At 49.5% G+C, this 19,098-nt stretch overlaps 1 protein-coding gene across 11 annotated transcripts in view; it reads right to left on the reverse strand.

Annotated features, from left to right (window-relative positions):
• Nucleotides 1-3,436: 3,436 nt before the first annotated feature.
• Nucleotides 3,437-19,098, reverse strand: part of FKBP6 (FKBP prolyl isomerase family member 6 (inactive)) — a 38,177-nt gene continuing 22,515 nt past the window's right edge. For 8 of the 11 annotated variants that reach the window (XM_035280191.3, XM_035280162.3, XM_035280150.3 and 5 more), the window contains one exon: nucleotides 3,742-3,877. The gene's annotated coding sequence lies outside the window, so the exon portion shown is untranslated. Of the gene's footprint in view, nucleotides 3,878-19,098 lie in introns of all 11 variants that reach the window. The other 3 variants (XM_078355122.1, XM_008981657.5, XM_035280157.3) reach the window with 1 other exon arrangement.

Below are 19,098 nucleotides of genomic sequence, written 5' to 3' on the forward strand. Positions count from 1 at the left end.
CTGGGACTGCAGGTACATACCACCATGTCCAACAAACTTTTAAAAATATTTTCGGTAGAGACGGGGTCTCCTTATGTTGCCCAGGCTGGTCTGAAACTCCTGGCCTCAAGGGATCCTCCTCCTGCATCGGTTTTTTTTCTAAGACAGAGTCTCACTCTGTTGTCCAGGCTGGAGTGTAATGGCATGATCTCTGCTCACTGTTGCCTCCGCTTCCTGGGTTCAAGTGATTCTCATGCCTCAGCCTTCTGAGTAGCTGGGATTATAGGCGCCTTCCACCACGCCCGGCTAATTGTTTGTATTTTTAGTGGAGATGGAGTTTTGCCATATTGTCCAGGCTGGTCTTGAACTCCTGACCAGATGATCCACCCACCTCAGCCTCTATAAGTGCTGAGCTTACAGGTATGAGCCTCCTAAAGTGCTGGAGCTATAGGCATGAGCCACCATGCACCCCGCCTCTTATTACTTTTAAAATGCAACACACCAACTTTATTTAGCAAACATAACAGTTAAAGTAACAGGTAAAGCACTTATCATGAGAACAGACTGGAAGAAATGTTCTCGTGAACACCATGCAGCTTCATCTAGCGGAGCGCTGGGGCTGTCAGAAACTGAGCTTAGTGCAGGTACAGGGCGTCTGTACGTTCCTCAAGTGCTTGCTGAAGACTCACTTACAATCAAGTGTGTTAAATTTGAAAAAGATGTATTGGGGGCTGGGCACGGTGGCTCACGCCTGTAATCCCAGCACTTTGGGAGGGCGGCATGGGTGGATCACCTGAAGTCAGGACTTTGAGACCAGCCTGGCCAACATGGCGAGACCTTGTCTCTACAAAAATAAAAAATTAGCTGCGTCTCTACTAAAAATACAAAAATTAGCTGGGCACGGTGGTGCATGCCTGTAATCCCAGCTACTCGGGAGGCTGAGGCAGAAGAATGGCTTGAACACGGGAGGTGGAGGTTGCAGTGAGCCAGGATTATGCCACTGCCCTCCAGCCTGGCCACAGAGTGAGACTTCATCACACACGCACAAAAAATTGAAAAGGGTGTAATGGGTATCCTCGGCTAGGTCTCATTTTGTTGCTCTTTGGAAGAGGTGGTCTCTAACAAGATCACGCGGTCTGGCTCACAGAACACAGCCGTGAGCCCAGCCTAGACTCTGCCGGACGCCAGGTCTGCCCCCAGCCTCAGACGCCAGGTGGGTGTTGGGTACCTGCATGGAGAGTTCTCTGGGTGATATGCTGTGACTCCCAGTGCTCATCACAGGACCTGTCTGGGTAGCAGACATGCCCCTCCCCCCGCCAGGGTGCAGAGAGGCAGGGGACAATGAGAGGGCAAGGAGCACATCCCTTCGGCCAAGGCATGGCTGTGATTGTGACCTCTTACTTTTTAAAAGCCACGGAGTCCTCCCCAGGTAGCTGTGCTGGTGTTTCTTTCACCAGTTCCTCCGAAGGCCTCACAGCTGCCTCAGTTTTCCCACCTCATCAGTGACGGTGCAGTGAATGAACATCCTTTTAGTCCGCACGTGTGCCATGTCTTCGAAGGGCAGAGTCTCCAAGCAGAACCGCTGCGTGGAGTGTGTTCTTCCATTTGTAGTATTCTCAAGGTAGAGAGTGACTTCCTGAAACCCCATCTCTTCAAGGCACTCTGTGCTGAAGTCCTTCCAACGACCCTCTTCCAAGGAAAAGCCTGGAAAGGAGGCTGGATGGGGCAGGCAGTGACAGCCAACTTCCACCACCGCAGGCTGCAGGAGGCACGTCTGTGCTGTGGAGCAGGAGGCTGGGCGGGGACAGGGAGCCAGGCCACAAGAAACGAGGCAGAGGAGGTCCAGGAAGGTGACCACAGTGCCACTTAGAGATGACGGGCAGACCTTTAGGAAGACCATTCTGGGAGTTGAGAGTGGTGGCTCCTGCCTGTAACCCCAGCACTCTGGGAGGCTGAGGTAGGAGGATCACTTGAGTCCAGGAGTTTGAGACCAGCCTGGGCAACATGAGGAAACCCCATCTCTACTAAAAATACAAAAAAAAAAAAAAATTAGTTGGGCACAGTGGCGTGTGCCTGTAGTTCCAGCTACTCGGGAGGCTGGGGCAGGAGAATTGCTTGAACTCGGGAGGTGGAGGCTGCAGTGAGCCGAGATCACACCACTGCACTCCAGCCTGGGCAACAGAGCGAGACTCCAGCACAAACAGAAAGCCCATTCTGGCTGTATGGGCACAGTAGAGAAGACTCAAAGAGACAGCTGGGCAGGTGGCTGTGCTGGTGGCTGACGTGGGCCTCAGCTGTGGCTAGGCAGAATGTGGTGTGGGGTCTGGGCCTTCCTGAGTCGGGAGGGATGAAGGGACGTCTCTCGTCAGATGAGCCAGACCTTGGTTATGAGGTCTGGAGGTGTAGATGCGGGCGACATCAGCAAGTTCCTCGTGACCTCTGAGAAAGCCACTCTTCTGTAGCCACCAGTCCAGAAATGCAGGTGGAAGGGAGCACGGGGGAGGGCAGGCACCTCCAGGGAAGGCCTCTTGGCACCCTGGGCCCCTGGTGGCATCACCTGCCCCTCCTCCTCCACAAAGAGGGGCAGTGCAGCCTGCTCCAGTTGTCAGAAGGTGAGGGCCTGGACGGTGGGGGCACAGGCAGCACACCCAGCCCTCGAGCACGACCTGGATAGGCCCTTTCCCAGCCCTTCGCCCTGGATTACATCTGAAATGCTCTAAAGTGTTTTTGTGGTGGTGGGAGGCAGGTGGACAACCAATGGGCAGTCTTCCCAGAAGAGGAGCCAGGTAATCCCGGGACTGGAAGCTTGGAAATTCAAGGAAGGTAGTGTCTTGGGGAGGAGGAAGTTTCAGAGGAGTAAAGTCAAGTCCCTTTGGGACAAAAAAATGCCTGCCGGACCCAATGCGCAGAGCAGGTCAACAGTGAGATGGGACGGCGGCGGCCAAGGGGTCGCTGGCTGAGTGGGGAAGCCGGTGTGGACGGCACCCTTCAAGAAGGTGGGCCAGGGAAGGTGACCACGGTGACAAAGTCAGGGGGATGATGGGAGGGAACATGGGGCCGGAAGGGCTGCGAGGGCGCTGTGGGTGCCTGCGGAGGCTGAGGCGGGGCACAGTGGCGGGGGGGAGGGCTGCCTCCTGCCTCAGCTGCACGAGGAGCGTGGGACCCTGGAACCCTGGAACCAGCCCAGAGAGGCCTGTGTGGAGCAGGGAGCCCAGAGTGTTTCGGTGCAGGAGGCTGAAGCAGCTTCCACTTTCCTGTTAAGTTGCTGGCATGGGTCCGACAGCGGGAGCGGGTTGTGGGGAACCCCAAGCCTGGTTTGCAGCGTTTCATTATCAGTCGAATCAGAACCGCTGGCTGCAGAGCCTGAGCCCAAGCCCCGCTGGCAAATGGCCTCCCCGGGCCCGCCTGGGGACTCTGGAAGCTTAGCTGAGTCTGCGCAATTCACTTAGACTGGATCTTGCGAAGACAAGGAAGTGTTTTATTTATTTACAACAAAAACATCTGTAACATAATTCTCTCTTCAAAACAGAGAACCTACAAAATACACAAAGCAATCTCCACTGGTGTTGACCCAGGGACATTCGCAGCCAGAAGCGGGGCTGGGACTGGGAGGGAAGCCAAGGCCTAATTCCATCTAAAAAACAAGAAACTGCCTTCCAAAAAGTCGCAGTGTTCTACTTGTCCGTAGCTACGCTTCCCCTCCCCTGTTATGAACATGGAAAACAGAAAACAGCACCTGTGAAAACACATTTCAGTGGTGTTTGTCAGAGATGCGGGCCCGGGCACTCCAGCCCCTGCTCCAGATCGGTGGCTGCCATGGCTGCCCTCGGGAGCTCCCTTCCACTCCCCAACGATGGAGAACGCCCCAGCTCTCTCCTCTCGTTGGCAGGTGAAGAACCTGGGAATCAAACACAGTTGTTAAAAACACCCCAGGACTCAGCAGCCGCCACACAAAGTCACAGTCACATGTGCTGGGGGCTAGGGTCAGGGAAGGGCATGGCCGGTGACCAGACAGGAGCCAAGAGACAAATGCTATCTCTGTGCGGCCCTACTAGATGGGCTCTGGGACAACTCTCTTTTTTGAGACAGAGTCTCGGCTCTGGCGCCCAGGCTGGAGTGCAGTGGCACACGGTCGGCTCACTGCAACCTCCACCTCCCAGGTTCAAGTGATTCTGCCTCAGCTTCCCAAATAGCTGGGATTGCAGGTGCAAGCCACAACTCCTGGCTTTTTTGTATTTTTAGTAGACATGGGATTTCACCACATCGGCCAGGCTGGTCTCGAACTCCTGACCTCAGGTGATCCACCTGCCTTGGCCTCCCAAAGCGCTTGGATGACAAGTGAGAGCCACCTCACCTGGCCCCTCATTCCCTCCTTGCAGAAGAACAGTTGCCTTTTTTGGGGGGCGAGGGGGAGACAAAATTGCACTGTCGCCCAGGCTGGAGTGTAGTGGTGCAATCACAGCTCACTGGAGTCTCGATCTCCTGGGCTCAAGCGATCCTCCTTCCTCAACCTCCCAAGTAGCTGTGACTACAGGTGCATGCCACCATGCCCAACTCATTATTTTACTGTTTGTAGAGACACGGTTTCCCTACTGTTGCCCAGGTTGGTCTTGAACTCCTGGGCTCAAGTGATCCTCCTGCCTTAGCCTCCGAACTGCTGGGATGATAGGTGTTAGCCACCATGCCCAGCCCAGAAGAGCAGTTTCTGAGGTGAGGAACCTGCCTGTGACACTTTTCTCCTTGGGCCGCAGCAGAGGGGCACAGTGCGGGGGAAGCATTGTTTCTCATTTAAATCTAGGCTGGGCGCGGTGGCTTATGCCTGTAACCCCAGCACTTTGGGAGGCTGAGGTAGGTAGATCACTTGAGGTCAGTTCGAAACCAGCCTGACCAACATGGCAAAACCCCATCTTTACTGAAAATACAAAAACTAGCAAGGCGTGGTGGTGTGCACCTGTACTCCCAGCCACTCGAGAGGCTGAGGTAGGAGAATCAGTTGAACCTGGGAGGTGACGCTTGCAGTGAGCCGAGACTGCACCACTGCACTCCAGCCTGGGCAACAGAGCAAGACTTGGTCTCAAAAAAAAAAAAAAAAAAAAAAATCTAGTCAAGCTGTGGTGGCTCATGTGCATAATCCCAGCACTCTGGGAGGCTGAGGTGGGAGAACTGCTTGAGCCCAGGAGGGCAAGGCTGCAGTGAGTGTGTCTGGACTGCTGCACTCTAGCTTGGGCAAGAGAGCGCGATTCTGTCTCAAAAATGATAGCTAAATAAATAAATAAGAATCCAGTGCGAACAGTGCTTTTTTCGTGCTAGAAACATGGTACTCTGTTGGTCAAGCTCTAGCGCACAGTTAGCCTTTGTTGAATGGCCTTTATTACAATTTCTCAAAGTTATGGCACCAGGAAAATTCAGCTTACAAAGTCACTGCCCTTACGGAGGGGAGGGGGACAGAGATGAATACACGAATGTATAACACGTGCTATCAAGAAACGTAAGCAGAATATGGGGATCCAGAGTGACGTGGCTGCTACTTCACATAAAGTAACCAGGGAAGACCTTGACAAGGGGACACTTAGGGAGACAAGGCTTCTCTCTGAGTGGTCAGAAGAACTTTCTGGGCTGCAGGAGTATCAGTGCCAAGGCCCAAAGTGTCAGGAACATGATCAGAGTCCTTACAGACATCAAGGAAGCCAGTGTGGCGAAGGCAGAGTGAACACGGAGGAGAAAACAAGGATGTGAAACTGGTGTGACAGCAAGCGGCAACCACGTGGAACCAAGAGCCTCCGGGAGGACGTGAGGTTTTACTCTGAATGTGCCAGGAAGCCGACAGAGGCTGTGAACCTGGGAATCCTATTAACAAAAGGATTGCTCTGGCTGCTTTGTGGAAAGCAGATTGCAGGGGATCAGAGCGGAAACACGGAGGGCACCCCTCACCCTGGGCAGGCCGTGTGGCTGCTCTGCCGGGTAAAAGAGGGAAGTCACAGTGCTGAGCTGGCACCCTTGTCCGGGCCCGCAAAGACGGGCAGCAGCTACTCTTGTCTTTTGCAGCATTTCCCTTCCCGTTTATTCCTACGAACCTGGGCTGCCACAGAAGTCCGACTATGTAAGACCATTACATGGACAGTCCTGCTGAGTTCAGGCCCCACCGTCCCAGCCAACGTGCCAAAACACATGGCTGAAACCATCTTGGATGCTCTGGGCCAGCCCATCTGTCAGCTGAATGCCACCAAGTGACCTCAGTTGATACCACCACATGGAGGAGGAGGAGGAGGATCACCTGTTAAGCTCAGCACTAATTCCTAACCTAAAAAATGATGAGACAGAACAGAATGGTGGTTTTAAGCCACTAAATTTTGGAGTAGGTTGTGACTACATGGCAACAGATAAATGGAAGTATGCTGCTACAAGGGCTTCCTGGTAGTGAGGTGGGACGGCAGTATTTAGGCTGCCATCACTGAAACTGCAGATTGCACTAGAGCAGCCGCTCCAAGAACCACAGCGGTGCAGTTAATAATAGAAGGGAACACTCAAACAAACCCCACAAACCAGTTCAATCCAGAAGGAAGGGAGAAAAGAGAACAAACGGGTACAGACAAAGAGAGAACGACGCTACCGCAGGGCTTCCAATAACGTCATTTCATTCCATGTCGTTTCCTTGTAACACTGAGGAAGGGAAAACATTCCAGATGGGGCCGCTGTCTGTCTGAGGTGGCACATTCTGCTCATGCCTGCGTGGGTTTTCTCGAGGTGCTCCAGCTTCCTCCCACATCCCAAACACGTGCACATTAGGTTACTGAGTATGTCTGAATTACCCCAGTGTGTGTGTGTGTGTGTGTGTGTATTCTATGATGGAATGTGTGTACGTATGTGTGTGTATGCCTGATGATGGAATGTATGCATGTGCATGTGTGTGTACCCCATGATGGAGAAGTGTGTGTGTGTGTGTGTGTGTGCATGCATACCCTATGATAGAGAGTGTGTGTGTGTATACCCTATGATGGGGAGAGAGAGAGTGTGTGTGTATGCATACCCTATGATAGAGAGTGTGTGTGTGTATACCCTATGATGGGGAGAGAGAGAGTGTGTGTGTGTATGCATACCCTATGATAGAGTGTGTGTGTGTGTATACCCTATGATGGGGAGAGAGAGAGTGTGTGTGTGTATGCATACCCTATGATAGAGAGTGTGTGTGTGTATACCCTATGATGGGGAGAGAGTGTGTGTGTGTATGCATACCCTATGATAGAGAGTGTGTGTGTGTATACCCTATGATGGGGAGAGAGAGTGTGTGTGTGTGTATGCATACCCTATGATAGAGAGTGTGTGTGTGTATACCCTATGATGGGGAGAGAGAGAGTGTGTGTGTGTATGCATACCCTATGATAGAGTGTGTGTGTGTGTATACCCTATGATGGGGAGAGAGAGAGTGTGTGTGTGTATGCATACCCTATGATAGAGAGTGTGTGTGTGTATACCCTATGATGGGGAGAGAGAGAGTGTGTGTGTGTATGCATACCCTATGATAGAGAGTGTGTGTGTGTATACCCTATGATGGGGAGAGAGAGTGTGTGTGTGTGTATGCATACCCTATGATAGAGAGTGTGTGTGTGTATACCCTATGATGGGGAGAGAGAGTGTGTGTGTGTGTATGCATACCCTATGATAGAGAGTGTGTGTGTGTATACCCTATGATGGGGAGAGAGAGTGTGTGTGTGTGTATGCATACCCTATGATAGAGAGTGTGTGTGTGTATACCCTATGATGGGGAGAGAGAGTGTGTGTGTGTGTATGCATACCCTATGATAGAGAGTGTGTGTGTGTATACCCTATGATGGGGAGAGAGAGTGTGTGTGTGTGTATGCATACCCTATGATAGAGAGTGTGTGTGTGTATACCCTATGATGGGGAGAGAGAGAGTGTGTGTGTGTATGCATACCCTATGATAGAGAGTGTGTGTGTGTATACCCTATGATGGGGAGAGAGAGTGTGTGTGTGTGTATGCATACCCTATGATAGAGAGTGTGTGTGTGTATACCCTATGATGGGGAGAGAGAGTGTGTGTGTGTATGCATACCCTATGATAGAGAGTGTGTGTGTGTATACCCTATGATGGGGAGAGAGAGTGTGTGTGTGTATGCATACCCTATGATAGAGAGTGTGTGTGTGTATACCCTATGATGGGGAGAGAGAGTGTGTGTGTGTGTATGCATACGCTATGATAGAGAGTGTGTGTGTGTATACCCTATGATGGGGAGAGAGAGTGTGTGTGTGTATGCATACCCTATGATAGAGAGTGTGTGTGTGTATACCCTATGATGGGGAGAGAGAGTGTGTGTGTGTATGCATACCCTATGATAGAGAGTGTGTGTGTGTATACCCTATGATGGGGAGAGAGAGTGTGTGTGTGTGTATGCATACCCTATGATAGAGAGTGTGTGTGTGTATACCCTATGATGGGGAGAGAGTGTGTGTGTGTGTGTATGCATACCCTATGATAGAGAGTGTGTGTGTGTATACCCTATGATGGGGAGAGAGAGTGTGTGTGTGTGTATGCATACCCTATGATAGAGTGTGTGTGTGTATACCCTATGATGGGGAGAGAGAGTGTGTGTGTGTATGCATACCCTATGATAGTGTGTGTGTGTATACCCTATGATGGGGAGAGAGAGTGTGTGTGTGTATGCATACCCTATGATAGAGAGTGTGTGTGTGTATACCCTATGATGGGGAGAGAGAGTGTGTGTGTGTGTATGCATACCCTATGATAGAGAGTGTGTGTGTGTATACCCTATGATGGGGAGAGAGAGTGTGTGTGTGTGTATGCATACCCTATGATAGAGAGTGTGTGTGTGTATACCCTATGATGGGGAGAGAGAGTGTGTGTGTGTGTATGCATACCCTATGATAGAGTGTGTGTGTGTGTATACCCTATGATGGGGAGAGAGAGTGTGTGTGTGTATGCATACCCTATGATAGAGAGTGTGTGTGTGTATACCCTATGATGGGGAGAGAGAGTGTGTGTGTGTGTATGCATACCCTATGATAGAGTGTGTGTGTATACCCTATGATGGGGAGAGAGAGTGTGTGTGTGTGTATGCATACCCTATGATAGAGAGTGTGTGTGTGTATACCCTATGATGGGGTGTGTGTGTGTGTGTCCTGTATGATGGTGTGTGTGTGTGTATGCATACCCTATGATAGAGAGTGTGTGTGTGTATACCCTATGATGGGGAGAGAGTGTGTATGTGTGTGTCCTCTTTGATGGAGACAGTGTGTGTGTGTGCGTGTGTCCATGATGGAGAGTGTGTGTGTGTGTGTCCTCTATGATGGAGTGTGTGTGTGTGTCCTCTTTGATGGAGACAGTGTGTGTGTGTGTGTGTGTGTGTGTGCGTGTGTCCTCTATGATGGAGAGTGTGTGTGTGTGTGTGTGTCCTCTATGATGGAGAGTGTGTGTGTGTCCTCTATGATGGAGACAGTGTGTGTGTGTGTGTGTGTGTGTATGTGTGTGCATGTGTGTGGGTCGTCTGTGATGGAAGGGGCGTCCTGCCCAGGGTTGGTTCCCAGCTTGTGCCCTGAGCTGCCAAGTTAGGTTCTGGCCGCCTTTGACCCTTAACTTGCAATAAGCAAGCTGAAAAACGAGTAAGTACAAATTACTGCAAAATAAAAACTCATAACGTATATGATACTCATACAAATGCACAATAAACAGCATGGCATGAATGTGCTCAGCAAGCCTGCCAGATTGGTTACTGGTTTTGAACTGCATGGTGACAGGAGGCGCTCCTTACAACTTCAGCTTCACAAACATTTCCTCCTTGATTTAACCCACCTCCACTATGACCACCATCACTCACTGAGATTCACCAAAAATTGGGCAAACAATTACGTGTTTCTATTAATCTTCTCCTGAATGTATCTATAAGGTCACATTTCTTCTAATGTTTACAATTAGAAGTGCTTGGGATCTTTATTTACGAGTTTGGCAATCAGAAATACGCCAGAGGAACTTAACACTTGTTTATATCAATTTGCCTATACTAAAATTAGTTTTATTATACTTTGTTTCATTTCAAGTCAGTTTCCAAGAACCTATCCAGGATGTTAAACAAGGACTGACACGCAACCATATCAATACATGTACTAAATGTAAATGGTCTAAACAGTTGAGCTGCAAAGGCAGAGATTGTAAGAATGAAATTAAAAAGATGCAACTATGCTGTTTATGATGAGAGATACACATTAAACAAACAGATAGGTTAAAAATAATAGGATGGGAAAATACATAGCATGCAAACAATAATCAGAAGCTGGCATGACTATATTATGATTTTAGAACAGTAATATTACTGGAAATAGTGGAGGATATTTTATACAAGGGTCAATTCATTAAGAAGCTGTAACAATGTATATGTATCTAATATCACAGCTTCAAAATACACTAAGCAGAAGCTAAGGACTGAAAGAAGAAATAGACAAAACCACAATTACAGTTGGAGATTTTTATACACATGGTCCCAACTTCTAAAGATCAGACTAGGATTTTTTTACTTTATGATGGTGCAAAAATGATATGCATTCAGTATACTCCCTTCTGATGGGGCCACATCAGGATAAACTGTCAGCTGATTGTAAGTCTTACACTTTCAACCTACATTTCCAGTTTACCATGGGTTTACTGGGGCGTAACACCATCATAAAGTGAGGAGCATCTGTATTCCCTTCTCAACTGACAGCACAAGCAGACAGAAAATCCTGAAGGATATAGGAAACCTGAACAACTCTACCAACCAATCCAACCGAATTAATGTTTGTAGAATACCAGAACCAACAACTGCAGAATACACAGAAGTGTGTATGGAAAAATCACCAAGATCATATGTTGTGTCAGAAAACAAGTCTCAATACATTAAAAAGACTGAAACCAGACTAAGTTCTCTGACCACAGCAGAATGAGAAAATCAGGAAAGTCTTAAATATTTGGAAATCAAGACACACTTATACGTAACCCATGGGAAAAGAAGAAGAAAATACAAGAAAGAATATCACAATAATACAGCAGGAATAAATTTAGTATCTTGAATATCTCAAGATCAAAGAGAGTAAGAATTTTTTTTTTTTTGGCAGAGTCTTACTCTGTCATCCAAGCTGGAGTGTAGTGGTATGATTTCAGCTCACTGTAACCTCCACTTCCTGGGTCAAACAATTCTCATGCCTCAGCCTCCTGAGTAGTTGGGACTATGGGCATATGCCACCACACCTGGCTAATTTTTGTATTTTTAGTAGAAATGGGGTTTCACCATGTTGGCCAGGTTGGTCTTGAACTCCTGACCTCAAGTGATCCACCCACTTTGGCCTCCCAAAATGCTGGGATTACAGCTGTATGTTACCTCACCTGATCCAAGATCAGTAAGAATTTAAACCCACAGACAGACAAAGAGGATGAGAGTAAAAACGACAGTAGGCCGGGCGCAGTGGCTCACGCCTGTAATCCTGGCTACTTGGGAGGCTGAGGCAGGAGAATTGCTTGAACCTGGGAGGTGGAGGTTGTAGTGGGCTGAGATTGTGCCACTGCACTCCACCTTGGGCGACAGCGCGAGACTCCAACTCAAAATAAAAAAAAAACCAAAAACCAAAAAATAAATAGTAAGCTATCTGACATGACAAAAGAGCAGGACTTTACAACAGGTTCACACAGGCCAGGTGTGGTGGTTCACACCTGTAATCCCAGCAATTTGGGAGGCTGAGGTGGGCAGATCACTTGAGGTCAAGAGTTCGACACCAGCCTGACTAACATGGGGGAAAACCCATCTCTACTAAAAATAATAATAATAATAATTAGCCAGACGTGGTGGTGCATGCTTGTAGTCCCAGCTGCTTGGGAGACTGAGGCAGAAGAATTGCTTGAACCTGGGAGGTGGAGGTAGCAGTGAGCTGAGATTGTGCCACTGCACTCCAGCCTGGTGACAGAGTGAGACTCTGTCTCAAAGAAAGAAAGAAAAACATAAAAACCCAGTAGGCTAACATAGAAGGCTGTCAGGTTAGAAGCATGTTGCCAATACCCGTTACTGCTCTCAAAGGGGCGTCAGCTAGGGGACGGTGCTCCCTCCATGGTGCTCAGAAGAATCCACTGGCATCCCAAAAGACAGCCACCATCTGGGTGTGCCCTGCTTGCAAGGTGTCAATAGACGTCCGATCAGCATGGCCAGAGGAGCAGTTCTGACCAAGAAAGAACCTCAGCCTCACCTGACTGAGAGCCTCACCCTTTCTGTTTCCTCCCTACCCCGATACAACCAAAGGAGCTAGCACCGAAGAGAGGGAAGGGAAGTGGGGCATAAAGAACAGACCCCTTTGCAATCAGACTTGCAGAGCCATAGGCAATCGGAGAGAAATCAGTCAAGACTGAGGTGGTGGCCAGGTACAGTGGCTCACACCCGTAATCCCAGCAGTTTGGGAGGCCAAAGTGGGCGGATCACTTGACATAGGAGTTTGAGACCAGCCTGGCCAACATGATGAGTCCCCATCTCTACTAAAAATACAAAAATTATCCAGGCATGGTGGTGGGTGCCTGTAATCCCAGCTATTTGGGAGGCTGAGATAGGAGAATTGCTTGAACCCACGAGGCAGAGGTTGCAGTGAGCCGAGATCGCGCCATTGCACTCCAGCCTAAGCGACAGACTTGGTCACAAACAAACATTTCCTCAACATGATAAGAAACAAATATGGCTCAGCCAAAGCCAGCAATGGTGTTTAATGGTGGAGCCAGCAGCAGCTCCATTACAGTCACGAGGCACGTCCGTCGCTACTAACTCTGCTCTGGAAGCAAGCGCCCCCACCATCAGACAGGATCTGAGCAAGACACGAGAGGAGGGCTGGGCATGGTGGCTCACACCTGTAATCCCAACACTTTGGGAGGCTAAGGCGGGGGTATCACCTGAGGTCAGGAGTTCAAAACCAGCCTGGCCAACATGGTGAAACTCTGTCTCTACTAAAGTACAAAAGTGAGCCAGGCGTGGTGACGGGCACCTGCAATCCCAGCTACTCAGGAGGCTGAGGCAGGGGAATCACTTGAACTCAGGAGGCAGAGGTTGCAGTAAGCAGAGATTGTGTCATTGTACTCCAACCTGGGCAACAAGAGCAAAACTCCATCTTGGGGGGCAGGAAAAATATACGAGAGAAGACAAAATGATATGGTATCACACGCCTCATGCATACAGTGAAGCTGCTGATAGAACTCGCAGAACTAATGATGAAATTATCAAAAATAACTAAAAAACATCGGAGCGGTGTTTGGTTACAGAGAAGCAGACAGGAATTTAGAGAAAGGACAGCTCAGTCTGTGAACATGCGAACAGAGTTGGTCAGGGACCTGCTACTTACTGCCAGTCATGAGACCCCATTTGCGATACAGCCACCTGGCAAATATTCAGCAGTCTAGCGACCCAAATGAGGGCAAAGCGACCAAATGGAATCTGTCGGACACGCCAAGGGCAGACTGGTACAGCCACTGGAGAGGTCCGCTTAGCACTACCTAGTTCAGGCAAAGACACACCCATCGCAACCAGTGACAGGACCCTGACTACCGCAGAAAAGTCAGGCGTAAGGATCACCTCCATTGCGACGCTCCGGCCCGCCTGCCTGGTCTATCAGTCTCATCTCTACCCGCCTACCTGCCGGTCACTGTTAAAACTCTTGCCATATCCTGACAGGATGGAAGGCTATCCAGTCACTTCTTAAAAATGAGGTGGCTCTTTTTGTGTTAATTTAGAAAACACCCAAAACGTAATGAAAACATATTCTAGTGCAAAATGTGTAATTCTTTTTTGTGGGCAAGTTACACATATACTCACATTCTTGAATATTTAAAAAAAACAACACTTCCGGAAGGCTACATCTGAGGCATGGACAGAGGTCACCTCTGGAGAGGAGGCTTAGGGGCTGGGGATAATTTTACTGTCCTGCCCCTCGCCACTTCTGTTTAAATATCAGCATGTGGCATTTTTGTAATTCAAAATTCAGTACTACCAAGAAATTGGGGGGTGGGTACAGGACAGCAGAAGATGCTCATTGTCAAGCCTGGGAAATGGTATGTGGGCAGTGATCATGTCTTTTTCTTTCTTTACCTTTGGAAAACGTCAATAATGCCAAGTTTAATAACAATCAAGTGAAGACAGACAGACAGCTTCGATCTAGGTTGTGTCCCATGAAACGACTTTAGAAATAAACCCTGGAATCGATGTTCTGCAGGCATGAATGAAGGGGGGTGGGGATGAACGTCAGGCTCCCCTCAGACAAAGGGATCCCACGAGGTTCAGGTAGCTGAATTTTCAAATCGGAGACAATAAAAAGTAACACTTTAGCAGAAACGAGAATGCACCAGCATAGGAGAGCTCAGCTCACATTTCGTTTTGAAAACCGAATGCACGTAGCACACAGAGGTGCAAAGTCAGAAAAAAGCTGTGTCCCTAGCCCAAGGAGAAATAAGCCCAAGACGGTGGCAATTGGGCCGAGGCAGGGAACCCAGACAGGCCCACAGCCGACTGCAGCCGAGCCCCTTCATACCTGGAGCCAGGCTGCTTCCAGGGCGGGCGGGCCCCAGGCCGCGGGAAAAGGCACAGGGACCATGAACTAGAAACCCAAGCAGCGGTGTCACCAGAATCACACAACATAATGAGCCGTAATCAAAGAAGGGTGTGAAATGTAACAGAGAAGACAGAGGAGTGATGTCATTGCGGAACCACGAGCTGGAAGCTGCAGAGCGCAGGATGTTTCTGTCGGAAATCCAGGGACAAAGAACTGAGGATCAGGGCTCAGCAGGTTCCGTTCCCACGGTGGCAGTGGGGGCGCGTGCCAGCCATGCCTCGCAGCCCTAGCCTCAGACACCTCCCCGTATCCTGCAACGGGGAGCCAAGGTAAACTCAGTCATGATCATCATCCAGTGAGAAGACTCTGGAACCTTTCACGGGTCCCTCAGCCCTTCAAAAACACTGATCAAAGTTATGGCTTCAAATGCCAGCAGATGAACCAAGGCTGTACATAGTGAATGTGGAGATTGGAAGACCTTCCTGCAACCATTCAACTGGTTTCCCTTCTCAAATGCATTACTCAGCCACTCTTAAGAACCTAATCTGGGTATCTCCAATAATTCCAACTGAGGGGAAACATTTTTTGTGGAGCCCTCATCCCTTAGGACTCTGCTGTGACACCCTGGCCAGCCCACAAGGCAGCAGTCCTCTGGCCTGCTGGGTCCTCCACCTGCCCCTTCCATTCCTGTCAAGAGGCTGCTCAGAGCCCACCCTTGCCATGAGGCCTCCCTGACCTGCTTCTCCCCACCCACCCTGAGGCCCTGGCTCTCTGGCAGCCACTCCATGCTGACTGCTGCACCTCCTGCAGCTGCCCTCGTGGTCCTCCAGGCCAGCTCTCTGCTCCTCCCTTGGTCACATCCCTCTGCTGGGAGTGCGGTTACTTCCCCACTGTCACGGCTGGCCACCTAATCCTGTGAGAATGTGCATGGAGCTGAGTGGAGCTCAGCTCTTTCCAGGCTTACAGGGAACCAGAGCACTTGCAGGCACTCCCGGTTTTGGGCATGGGCCAGGCCTCACAGCGTGGCTCTGCTGCATTTCCTCTGACAACCACAGCTTGCCACCACCAGCTGCTACTGTGCTGTGATACCCTGTCAAAGAGGGGTCAAAGTGTCACCCCAACTGCCACCCTTGTTTAAAAACAAGATTTAGGGAGGCCAAGGCAGGAGGACTACTTGAGGCCAGGAGTCTGAGACCAGCCTGGCCAACATGGTGAAACCCCGTTTCTACTAAAAATACAAAAATTAGCTGGGTGTGGTGGCAGGCGCCTGTAATCCCAGCTTCTTGGGAGGCTGAGGCAGGAGAATCGCTTGAATCCAGGAGGCGGAGGTTGCAGTGAGCTGAGATCATGCCACTGTGCTCCAGCCCGGGTGACAGAATGAGAGTTTGTCTAAAAAAAAAAAAAAGAAATACTGTGATAATTACCAAAATGTGAATCGGAGAAACAAATTCAGCACATGCTGTTGGAAAAATGGCAGCAATGGACTTGCCTGATACGGGGTTGTACCAAACCTCACATCTGCTAACAGTGTAAACAATGCAGCAACCCTGAAGGGGATAAAGAAAGAGCAGAAAGATGAGGTGAGCTGTGTCATCAGGCCCCAGCCACCAGAAGGGCGTACAAGAAAGACGGCTGTCGGCACGATCCCATCATCAGGACGGAAAGGATTAAGCCGGGGATGCTGAGGGTGTAGAGTGCCGAGTTATCTCTGCATTAGCAAGATGTGCAGTCCCCCACAGATGCTCATCTGTGAGAGGGTATGAGAGACAGGAAAACGCCCCCCAAGACGTCCTTGTTCTAATTCGTGGAAGCCATGAATATGTTACCATACATGGCAGAAGGGATTCTGTGGTTAAATGAACGATCTTGAGCTGAGCGACTATCTTGGCTGGCCCAATGTAATCAGATCCTTGTAATGTAATCAGAGGCAGGAGAACCAAAAAGAGAGAAGGAGCCAAAATGATGGAAGCAGAGGGGAGAGAGGAGCTGAGAGAATAAGAGACTAACAGCGGGGCTGAGAAAGGCAGAGACAGGGAAGGAGGGAGGGAGGAATATTTGAAGATATCATGCTGCTGTTTGTGAAGACAGAGGAAGGGGCCACTAGCCGAGAGATGCAGGCAGTCTCTCCAGGCCATTTCATAGAGAAGCAAAAGGATGTTACTGAAGATTTGCTCACATTCACGGCCACGATACTCAGCGCACCAAAAAAATGAAGCTCTATGCCCTGAGGATGCCAAACACCCTGGAGATGCCCTCGGCCTGCCTCTCGCTGCCTTTTCCGTTTCTCCAGATGCTGACAGTGACTGCTACGGGTGCTCCAGAGTGACAGTGCAGACCACATTCTTCTCACCTTGTGAATGTCTGACCATCCTCTCGGCTAGTGAGACCTTCTGCTCATAGCTCTTCACTTCTTTTATCTATTAGATTTGAAAAAGCTTCTCTGGGTTCCTGAACCCCTGGGACTCACCCCAGTTCATCTCAGCTTCACCCTGGGTCAGTGGCTACTCAGGAGTGTTGGGGAGCATCGAAAATATGACAGTCAAAAACAGCTACAACTGAAAGTCCTGAGGGCATGACCTGCACCCGCAGAACAGGGGTCAGCCAGCAAAGCTGGTGGGGACTTGTGCTCTCCCCAGAAGGCACAAGGCACTGGCTTGATGTCACAATTCCTTACTGCTCAGGTTCACTTCTTTCACTCACTGCCTGTATGCTTAATTATCCAAGGTTGGTGTTTCAGATTATGTATGCTTGGAGGCAGGTGTATGCACGTAACGAACCCAAGAAATTAAGAGCAGACTAAGCCAGTCACTGACAGTCTTAACGAAGCATAACCTAAACAACGCCACAGTAACCTTCAAGATGTGACTGCTCCATGGCTGGGTGTAGTGGCTCACGCCTATAATCCCAGCACTCTGGGAGGCCGAGGCAAGAGGATCACTTGAGGCCAGGAGTTCGAGATCAGCCTAGGAAACATAATGAGACCCCATCTCTACAAAATAAAAAGAAATCAGCAGGGCATGCTGGTACACGCTTGCAGTCCCAGCTACTTGAGAAGCTGAGCAGGACTGCCTGCGCTTAAGAGGCTGCAGTGAGCTATAATCGCACCCCTACACTCTAGCCTGGGTAACACAGGAGGTCTTTTCTCTCTCTTAAAATAACAAAGTGCTTCAGCTTCACCCTACAGGCAATGAAACCAAGGCCCAGAGAGGTGAAATGACTTGGCTAATGTCACAGCAAGCGATAAAACTGAGGATCCGAATGTTCTATCTTTCAAACCCGCAATGAATCATAAAGGCCACTTCCGTGATTGTGGAAGATCAGCAGAAGGAATCTGGTTATCTCCAGCAATTCAGCTCAGCAGCTCACATTCATACCTCACCCACAAAGAACACAGAATCCACAACAGCAAATCGTTGCAGGAAGCAGGGTTTAGGCCCGTTACAGCTGCCAAGAGAGGATGTGGAGAGAGATGAAGGGACAAAGCAACCCTACCAGGGAAATGCCTTCCCAGGAACGGGTGTGATGAAAAGGCAGCCACTGGAGTTGAGGTATTTATAGCCACACAACAAAGGGATGACTTCAGGGCCACCTCCAGAGCTGGGAGAAAAGGCATTTCACAGATGCCCAGAAGATCAAGAGCCCAGGTCTCGCAGTGTGCCTGGCACACTGCATGGCTTCATCTGACAAGAGAATGCCTTCTGCCCAGATGCCCTGCAGATAATGCAATGCCATTTTGATCAGGAAAAAAAAAAAGAGGCACAGGGAAGGAGAATCAGAAAAATTAATTACAAAAATCACCAGGCAGAGTGGCTCACGCCTGTAATCCCTGCACTTTGGGAGGCTGAGGCAGACGGATCACCTGAGGTCAGAAGTTTGAGACCAGCCTGGCCAACATGGTGAAACTCCGTCTCTACCAAAAATACAAAAAGTAGCTGGGTATGGTGGCGCACGACTGTAGTCCCAGCTACGTGGGATGCTGAGGAAGGAGACTGAACCCAGGACTCGAAGGCTGCAGTGAGTTGAGATTGTGCCACTGTACTCCAGCCTGGGTGACAGAATGAGACTCCATTTCAAAAAAAAAAAAAGAGAGAAAGATAAAAAAGGCCAGGCGCGGTGGCTTATACCTGTAATCCCAGGACTTTGGGAGGCTGAGGTGGGTGGATCACCTGAGGTTGGGAGTTCAAGACCAGCCTAACCAACATGGAGAAACCCCATCCCTACTAAAATACAAAAAATTAGCCCTGCACGGTGGTGCGTGCCTGTAATCCCAGCTACTGGGGAGGCTGAGGCAGGAGGATTGCTTGAACCCAGGAGGTGGAGGTTGCGGTAGCCGAGATCGTGCCACTTACTCCAGCCTGGGCAACGAGAGCAAAACTCTCTCTCAAAAAAAGAAGAAAAAGAAAAAGAAAAAAGTTAATTACAAAAGTATATTGAAATAAGTCTTTATTTAGGACTCAGAGAGTCTCACTGGATGCACGAAGTAACTTTGAGAGACAATACTAAACAGTTCCTAATCTCTTTGGGAAGTGGGGATCAAACAGA

Source organism: Callithrix jacchus, chromosome 2 (assembly GCF_049354715.1).
Source record: "Callithrix jacchus isolate 240 chromosome 2, calJac240_pri, whole genome shotgun sequence".
NCBI classification, from domain to species: domain Eukaryota; kingdom Metazoa; phylum Chordata; class Mammalia; order Primates; family Cebidae; genus Callithrix; species Callithrix jacchus.